This window comes from Narcine bancroftii, chromosome 2, assembly GCF_036971445.1.
Source record: "Narcine bancroftii isolate sNarBan1 chromosome 2, sNarBan1.hap1, whole genome shotgun sequence".
Taxonomy (NCBI): Eukaryota; Metazoa; Chordata; class Chondrichthyes; order Torpediniformes; family Narcinidae; genus Narcine; species Narcine bancroftii.
In genome coordinates this window covers 29,165,062-29,173,965 of record NC_091470.1, presented here as the reverse complement: position 1 = coordinate 29,173,965, position 8,904 = coordinate 29,165,062, and the positions used below count along the sequence as shown (strand labels likewise).

General features: G+C 41.7%; 1 long non-coding RNA gene across 2 annotated transcripts in view; it reads left to right on the top strand.

Annotated features, from left to right (window-relative positions):
- The first annotated feature begins 1,816 nt into the window (after window positions 1-1,816).
- LOC138752283 (uncharacterized) overlaps window positions 1,817-8,904 on the top strand; it is a 28,762-nt gene continuing 21,674 nt past the window's right edge. The window contains exons 1-3 of one of the 2 annotated variants that reach the window (XR_011350480.1): window positions 1,817-1,900; window positions 5,440-5,799; window positions 6,328-6,687. This is a non-coding gene — a long non-coding RNA (uncharacterized lncRNA). Of the gene's footprint in view, window positions 1,901-5,439; window positions 5,800-6,327; window positions 6,688-8,904 lie in introns of those variants that run through there. The other variant, XR_011350481.1, reaches the window with a different exon arrangement.

The following is an 8,904-nucleotide window of genomic DNA, read 5'->3' as shown; positions in this document are numbered from 1 at the left end:
TTGTGCTAACCGCTATGGTAACCATGCAACCCTCATGTACTATCTCTTTGAGTGCTCCACGTTGCTTTATTGCCATGTCTTCGCATTCAGTTTTACAGTTTTAGAATCAGTTCGAAGTGGTAACTTGAGAATTTTAATTGACATCGATCTGCAAACTCCACGGGAAATTAATTTGTCAAAGGAGACCTAAGCTCATGCATCTCAATGTGATTGGAAATCAGTCTAATCAGATTTCATTTTATCAACTTCTTTAAACGGTGAACAGTAATATAAGAACACCGTTGTTTAAGAAGTCATTGACATGCTTATAAACAAACACATTCTGTGAGACAAAATTGCTCTTCCACTTTTGAGGCTTTGATTGCAATTTCATTCCCGCATACCCTCTTTAAGTTTGTTTCTCAACTATCTGCCTTAAAGTACTCAGACTAAGCTTCCTCTGCTCTTTGAGGAAGATATTCTGAAAGACTCAGATATGAGAGAGAGGGGGAGGAGGGAGAGGGGGAGGGGGGAAAGAGAAATAAGTATTTTGCCCTTACTGGATGTGATAGTGTGATGCGTTGCTGCAGGAGTAAGCAGACACAAAACTCAAGAACGGCTTTATTCAGTTAAATGTCTCTGCTACAGTGGTAGCTGTAGCAGTGTCTGCCTCGGGAAGGGCCGGCTCAAGATTATATCCCTGGCGGTAGATTGACTGTCCTCCGGTGATCTTCCTGCAGGTACAGAGATCTCCCCCTGCAGTAGGCTAGTGGTGTATCACCACAGACAGAAGGCAATGTGCTGAATATGCTGCTTGAGTTGCCCACTCATTTAACCCATCGATATTCCTTTGTGAGCTGTCCTTTTCATGACTTCATGTTGAGGCCAATTAGACAATGAGCTTCTGGAGAAATTCAATGGGTCAGGCAGCATCTATGGGTAGAAATCATGTAGGTGAGATGATCAGGCACTGGACAAAATTGTGAGGTGGAGAGACAGGTAGAGGGAATGAGGACGGGGAAGCAAGAACAGAAGTATAGGTAAATAAAGGAGAACAGATAGAGATGGGGTTATCTAAAATTCAGGTAGAACATGACACTTGATCTTAAAGTTTACATTTGTCCTTACCCTGACAATGAATGAGACCGAGGACAGACATATCTCTGTGGGAATGGTCGGGGAAGTTTAAATGGTTGGCTACCAGAAGCTCAAGTTAGGACCACAAGTAGAGCGCAGGTGTTCGGCGAATGGTGCCGCTGTGTGGACAAGCTTTGCGATTGCAGTGGGAAGTGCCTAAGGGTCACCGAAGTGGGATGGGGGGGGGGGGGCGGGAGAGGAGTGATGCTTGGAAGAGCAAATCATGGAGTTTTATAGAGACTTTTCTGCAAGGAGGAGAATATGTGGCTGGTAGAGGGATCGCGCTGAAGTTAGTGGAAGTGTCAGAGGATAATGTGTCAGGTGTGGAGGCTGGTGAGGTGGCTAGTGAGGACCAGAGGTACCAGAGGTGGGGAGGGGAGGTGAGGACAGAGGTATGAGAAATGGAAAAGATTCAGGTATAAATTTTATTAGGGACAGGAAAGGGAAATGCACGTTTTTTAAGGAAAGAAGACATTTCTGATGTCTTTGAATGGAAGACCTTATTGTGGGAAGAGTTGAGGTAGAGCAATTGGGAGAAAGGGATTGCATCTGTGAAAGTAAGGAGCTACCTAGTATAGATTGACTCCGACACCTCTTTGTCACTGTTTTTGGTGGGCTATGTCACCTAAAAAAGTTAGCACTGCACCCCTGGACCCCATGACCTATGTTGCTAGGCGACCGCAACAAACTTTCACTCGCATAGAGTTTCCCCAGATCATGTGACCTGCAAGAACAATGCCTGAGGAAAGGGGAGCCCATTTCTGTGATTAATCCACAAAATGAGGTAGTTTATAGATGAATTGTGTGTGGTTTAATATTGATTGGGCAATGCTTGTCACATGGGTAAAGCCTGTATTGTGATAAGCTAATATCAGATTGTGGCAAAGTTTGCAGAGGTGACAGAGCTCTCACAGGCCTGTGCAATAATCAAAGCTGAAGAAATGTCCGAGTCCTTCATCCCTCAGCAGAGTTAACTGCTGATTGGGAATTCACCCCAGAACCTAGGTCGAGGATCGACACCAATCCGTCACATATCCTTGTGAGGAACACGATGGGGAGAGATGTAATCCAGGTACTGTGGGAGTCTGTGAGTTGGTAACAAATGTCTGTGGATAGTTTTGTCACCTGATATGAAGACAGGTCAAGGAAGAGGAGAGAGGTGTCAGAAACAGCCCAGGAAGATTTATGAGCAAAGTGGAAGTTGACAGTGAAATTAATGAAATTGTCACATTCCTCACTGGGTAAAAGAGCACTGATGTAGTTGCCAGTGTAGTGGAGGAAGAGTTGAGGAGTGGTACTGGAGTAGGATTGGACTCAGGATAGTTCCACATACCCTGACAAAAAGGCAGGCATAGCTGGGGACTATGTGAGTGCTTGTGACTACACCCTGGATCTGGGGGAATTAGGAGGAGTCAAAGAATAAATTAAAAGTGAGGACAAGTTCCAGTGCCAGGAGAGTGTTAGTAGATGGGGACTGATCAGCTCTGCCTTTAAGGCAGTAGAATAGGTCTCTGAACACTTAGTGATGGGGAAAGGATTGCATATAAGTCAGGAAGGACCGAAGAATTAGAAGTCTTCAAAAAGTTGAAGAGCATTTGATGCACCATCAATAATCACAAAAGACTGAACTTGTGAAACTGATAGACTTTTATTAATTATAGACTGGAGCAGCCATCAACCTCATTGACTGTTCAAAGCAGCTTGGAATGGGGTGTACGCAAAGAGCCATGGGTGGGATCGATCTCAGGAGGCATGTCCAGCTGGCAGCATCCAATCATAGCATAATGATGGTTTACTACAGCGTGAGTGGTAACCAACCCAGCTCCCACCCATATTCATCTTATTTCATCGTTTTATCCCTTAATTGACATTTGTTCTTTTCGCTTGAACTACTCCCAGTACTCCCTTTGCTTGTATCTCCGCCTCTATCACTTATTCCATCATCTGTCTTATGCCCTGATCGGCCTTCTGTCACATGCCCTACCACATTCTCTTTTGTGCCTTATCACACTTGATCCATCACCAGGTTTTTCTTTTCTTCTTCATGGATGAAATGCTACCTCTTTTAACTTCAATGTCAATAAAGGGCTCTGAACCACAACATTGACTGGCCATGGATGCTGCTGACCCCTGGAGTTTCTCCAGCATTACATTGTTTGTTCAAGATTCCACCATCTGCGGTGTTTCTCTCTGTGGAGGCCCAGCACTGATGTCTGTGCCACTCACTACATCTTGCCAGTTAGAGAAAAAAAGACATTTTTGACTCTGTTTCCTGTTAGTCAGCCAATCTCCCATCCATTCCAATATGTTATTCTCATAAAGTAGGCATGGAAATAATGTAGGTATTGGAATGAATTGAATTGAATATTTATATACAACAAGCTGTTGCTCGAAAGTGCTTTACATCAGTTAATCAAAAAATACACAAAGCACAAAATTAACAAACACAAAAGACTAAATACTGGACAAGGAAGAGAAGGCATGGAAATCTTGCTTTCAGATGAACTCAATGCATTCTGCTTTTAAATGCCAACAACATTTAGGCAAAAATTAGCAGTTTTCTTTCTGAAATGGCTCAGGTTACAGCTCTAAAGAATTTCCATAATCAGAGCATAAATCCTAATAGTGGAACAGTACAATTTGGTAGCATTTTAAAATGAAATTGTACTGATTTCTTCAATTAAAGCACACGTTGACATATTTAAGAGTGGTAAACTGGCAGTGTTTTATTAATACAGCTGAAAATGGGTTTTATCACCAGCAATAAGCTTTTATAATGTGTCTGGTCTGCCATCCATGAATAATCATGATTGAACATCATTTAATAGTTTTGAAGTATTGCAAGATATTTCTTGCTAAATATTTTTTGGAATATTTAAACATTATCTATCAGTGCTGTGTCTATTTCAAAAATGCTGAATTTTGAAAAAATAAAACTTCTTTAAAGCCTGAATTAAATACAACATTAATTAATCTGGTCTGACAGCATTGACCATGTTGATGGTCCACCGTGGAGCTTTGTAAACTTGACTTGCTGTGAACTTAATGCCCAAATGGGCTGAAGAACTTCAGCAAATCTTTCAGCATCCATAAGAAGATTTTAAAAATCTGTGGGCTTAGCCCTTCATCAGTTATATGATTCCCCAACCATTCACCTCCCCCCCTCTGACACCCCCACAACCCTCCACTTCCTGCCTTTGATGACCCCCCCAATGCTCCACCTCCTCCTCTGATCTCTCCAACCCTCCACTTCCCACCAACCAAACCCCACCCTCCACTCCACAACACCTACTCTAACCCCTCATTATTACCCCCTCTGACCTTCCCCTCTCTTAGACACAATGCTCTGTCCTCAAGGGGGAGCTTTACCTTTACACACACCTCAGCGAGTTCCGCACAAGCCACAATGCTGAACACGCCTCTGCTCATTTAAAACATCTTGGCTTGTGGATATTGCTTGACCACATAAAATTAATGGCATTTCAGTTCCTTGCATTGATTTCAAATTGATTGATCTTCTTAAAGATCTGGTTTCTCATGGGGCAAGTCTCAACAAGAATTTTGAGTAACCTTTGAGGAAATGGTAGATCAGAGTTTCTTAGACAGTCAATTGACACCATACTAGATGTCCTGTACAGGCCCAAAAGGAAACCTTCGATAAAGGACAGAACAGGAAGAAGAGCATTATAAGCTGTAAAATCCCATTAAATCAATTTTAAAAAGGAAATTCAAGAGCAGTAAACTAATGTTACTTCTCCCTTAAGCTGATAGTTAGTTTTCAGTGCCATTACTTCCAGGCTGAAGATCCAAATCTTTTCAATATTTTATGGCTTTGTCGTGGCTCAGACTGCCAATCCAATTCAGCCCATTGAGAGTGACTGTTCAGAGACTAATATTATAAGATACAAAGTGAAAGTTTTAAAATATTTATGATTTATTTGATAAGGGAAGTGTTTTTGTTGGCTTAATGAGTTGCACTTATGAATAAGTTATGTTAGTAACTTTTAATAAAGCAGCTTAAATGAGCCCCCTTATTATCAAAGTTCCAATCGAGAGGTTATTGCAATAACCATGGTATTTCAGAGTTGTAAAGAAGAAGAAAATCATCAAAAAGAGATTGCAGATACTGGAAACCTGAACTAAAAATAACAAACGCTGGACTACTCAGGCAGCATTTATAGAAATAGAAACAGAATTATCATTTCAGGTTGGAGACCCTTTGTCAAAATTCAAATATTAACTCTGTTTCTCTTCGCATAAATGCAGCCTGACCTCTGTAATTCCAACATTTTTTTATTTTGTTTATTTTATATGTAAATGAAGATTGTTGGAGGCTGCTGTCTAAAGCTACAGGACCCTTTCAGGAATGTGTCACTTGAGTTCACCATAACCTCTGAATATCTTCAAGGAGCTTTCAGCCTTCAACCACATGGCAAGTGAATGGAATGCAGTTTTGCCAGCTTCCAGGTTGAATCATGTCACTCCAGAAGTTTGATTGGGCACCGCTATGAACATTAAAGGCCTTTAATTTCCTTTCCCAAATTGTCAAACAAGACTCCAATCAAAACCTTAGATATGACTCAAATCTCCCACCTTCACAACAATTGCCTGATCACAGCAATATGATGGCCTTGAAAGAATACTAATATTCCTTGAAAGCCTGATAAAATTTGAAATGCCTCTGTATCCTTCAACAACTTTTACTTATGTCTTGTCGGAATGCATCACTGCTTTGTTCCAGAAGTGCTTTGTCCAGGACCACAATAACTTCCAGAGAGTAGTATATGCACCTCAGACATTCACACAAGCCTTCCTTTCTTACATTGACCCCCATCTACGTATCTCCCTGCTTTGGAAGAGCAGCAAACATATTAAAGGATTTTCCCCACCCACCCTGGCTGGACACTCTTTGCCCTCCTTCAGTCAGAAAGAAGATTCACGAGTGAGAAATCACGTACCACCGAATTCAAGGACAGTTTCTCTTCTGCTCCTGTCAGGCACCTGAAAGAATCTCACTTCATTATAATAACATTGCCGCCCTCACTCCATTCTAACTGAACTCTCTCTGCAATTCTGCACTTTGCTTTATTTACTGTACTTGCCTTTACGTTGACTTGCTGGATAGCATGCAAAACAACTTTTTTTTTTCATTCAGCCTCTCTCTACACATGAAAGTAAACTTAAACTCCCCACCTTGACTCCAACCACCAGCTGAGACTCCAATCACACCCCAAAAGCAGCATGAATCAACAATCTGACTACCTCTCATCTCTCAATCTTGACCCATTGTCCCATACCTGATGCTTAAAGTGAGCAGGAGCTGATTCCTTAGGCTGGGTCCTGCTGAATTTTAATGCTGCAAGTGGACAACCAAAACAATTATTGTGGTTCCGCAGACTAATCCTTCAGCAGCTCTCTCCCACTGTTGAATTGAATTTATTTAGCCATGGTTTGTTATGTACCCTATTTTCTAATTTAACAAGTCATCATTAACTGGTGCACAACCATGGAAAATGTTCTTGATTATAATCTAGAAGCTGTGCATCAAACATTGTTATCTCAGTGGATTAAAATATACAAAGCCTAGAGTTTGGTAGAGGTATCCATGAGCCAAAAGTGAGTGTCTTTTTTAAACCTGCAAACACACAGCAGGTTAGACACATTTGATCCTGAAAGAAGGGTCTTGGGTCTGCAGTGTTAAATCTGTTTCTCTTATCATAGCTGATGCCTGAGTGTTTTCAGCATTTTCTGTCTTAATTTCAAATTTTTAGCTTCTGCAGATTTAAAAAAAAATCTTTCTTAACGTCATTGCTACCATTGGTATGGTACTCCTGCAACTTGATCTGGCTTAAGTTTATAGAGCTATATGACATAAAAGACCACGTTATATTCTCCAGAGACAATGTCCAGCATTAGGAAACGTGCTGATGTTAGTCTGGAATTGTATTTGAGGAACACATCAGACAGAACAAAGCTGGTGCCCAACAGTTGGAAAGCAAAGAGTAGAAAGAATTAATTAATTATTCGGGGAGAAAAAGAACTGTGACTGCTAGCAATTTTTAGTGGGGGCAGAAAGGGAAATATATGTGAGGTAAGGCATTTTAACCCAATTCTTTAACTCTGAGCAACTCTGGTTAATAACCTGCCTATTTACTGCCAAAGGGCAAATAAAACTGCATTAGAATCCGAATTTATTGCCATGAACAAGTCATGAAATTCGATGTTTTGTGACAGTGTCACAGTGCAAACATTCATATTATAACCAACCATCTTACCACATCTTACCAAAATAATAATCTGTGTCACCACAAATGTATGAAAGGTAAGGCCGTGTCTTTGATTCAATGATTATTCTGGAATCTGATGGCAACGGGGAAGAACCTGTCCTTTGTGCCGCTGAGTGCTCGTCTTTAGGCTCCTGTACCTTTTACCCGATGGCAGCAGAGTGAAGAGGGCATGGTCTGGGTGGTGGTGGGGGGAGGGGGGGGGGTGTCTTTGAGGATAGAGGCTACTTCATGTAGATGTCCTCGATGGAGTGATCTGGGGCCTGTGGTGGAGTTTATTCTTGTCCTGAGAGTTGTCGCCTTCTTACCAGGCAGTGAAGCAACCAGCCAGAATGCTCTCCATGGTACACCTATAGAAGTTTACAAGAGTCTTTGATGACGTACCAAATTTCCTCAGATACCTCACAATATATAGTTACTGATGAGCCTTTATTTGAAGTTCTTGACCCTCTCCACTACTGAGCCCTCAATGAGGACTGTGTGGTGTTCCCCTGACTTCTTCCTGAAGTCCACCATCATCTCCTTGGTTTTGGCTGATGTTGAGCACAAGGTTGTTGTCATTACACCATTCAATCTCCCTCCTGTACATTTCCTTATTGCCATATGTGATTCTGCTGACAACTGTAGTGTCATAAAAAAAACTTATAGATATCATTGGAATTGTGCCATGAGTATAAAATGAGTAGAGCAGTGGGCTAAGCACGCATCCTTGGGGTCGCCTATGTTGATAATCAGTGAGTAGGAGACATTATTTCCAATTCATTCTTACTGTGGTCTTTCGATGAGAAAATCTAGGATCCAGTTACAGAGTGGGGTAGAGAGGCCTAGAGTTTGTAGCTTCTTGAAGGCCGAACTGTAGTTGATGAAGAGCAGCCGTATGTATGAATGGCTGTTTTTGAGGTGATCTAGAGCTGAGTAGTGTACTGACAATAACCACAACAGTATAAGACAGCTTTAATAAACTAGTATGTACACCAAGAGGCCTTGTCTCTCTGCAAGACGAACCTGGAAGGCTAGACTGTAGCTCTGGACTACTTTATATACCTGGATGACCCCTGGTGACCTAGTGGTGTCATTACATATCACCACAGAAGTGGAGAGCCTGCGATACTGCATCAGCCGTGGAATAATGCTGGAGGAATGAGATGTGAAGGAAATTGGCTTGTTTGACCCATTGCTGACAGAAGGCAACAGCCCGCCAGTTGTCACATTGGCACATCAGTGGAACTGCGCAGAGAGCAAGGTTGTTTTCACTAAAATACAACAGCTTTCACTTCATTCATGGAAGTCCAAAAATACAGTCATGGCAGCTGCAATGATCAGCCTGACAAGCACTCTGGCAAAAACACTGTCAATAATCAAAGTTTGCTTTAAATAAAGTTGCATGGAGTTTTTTAAAAAAAGCTGTTGATGCTGGGGTTGAGTGTAATCTACAACTCAGCATGCCATGCAGCATCCAGAAGGATGAGACGTTGGTTGCCTTTTATTTCCTCTGGATGGTTTG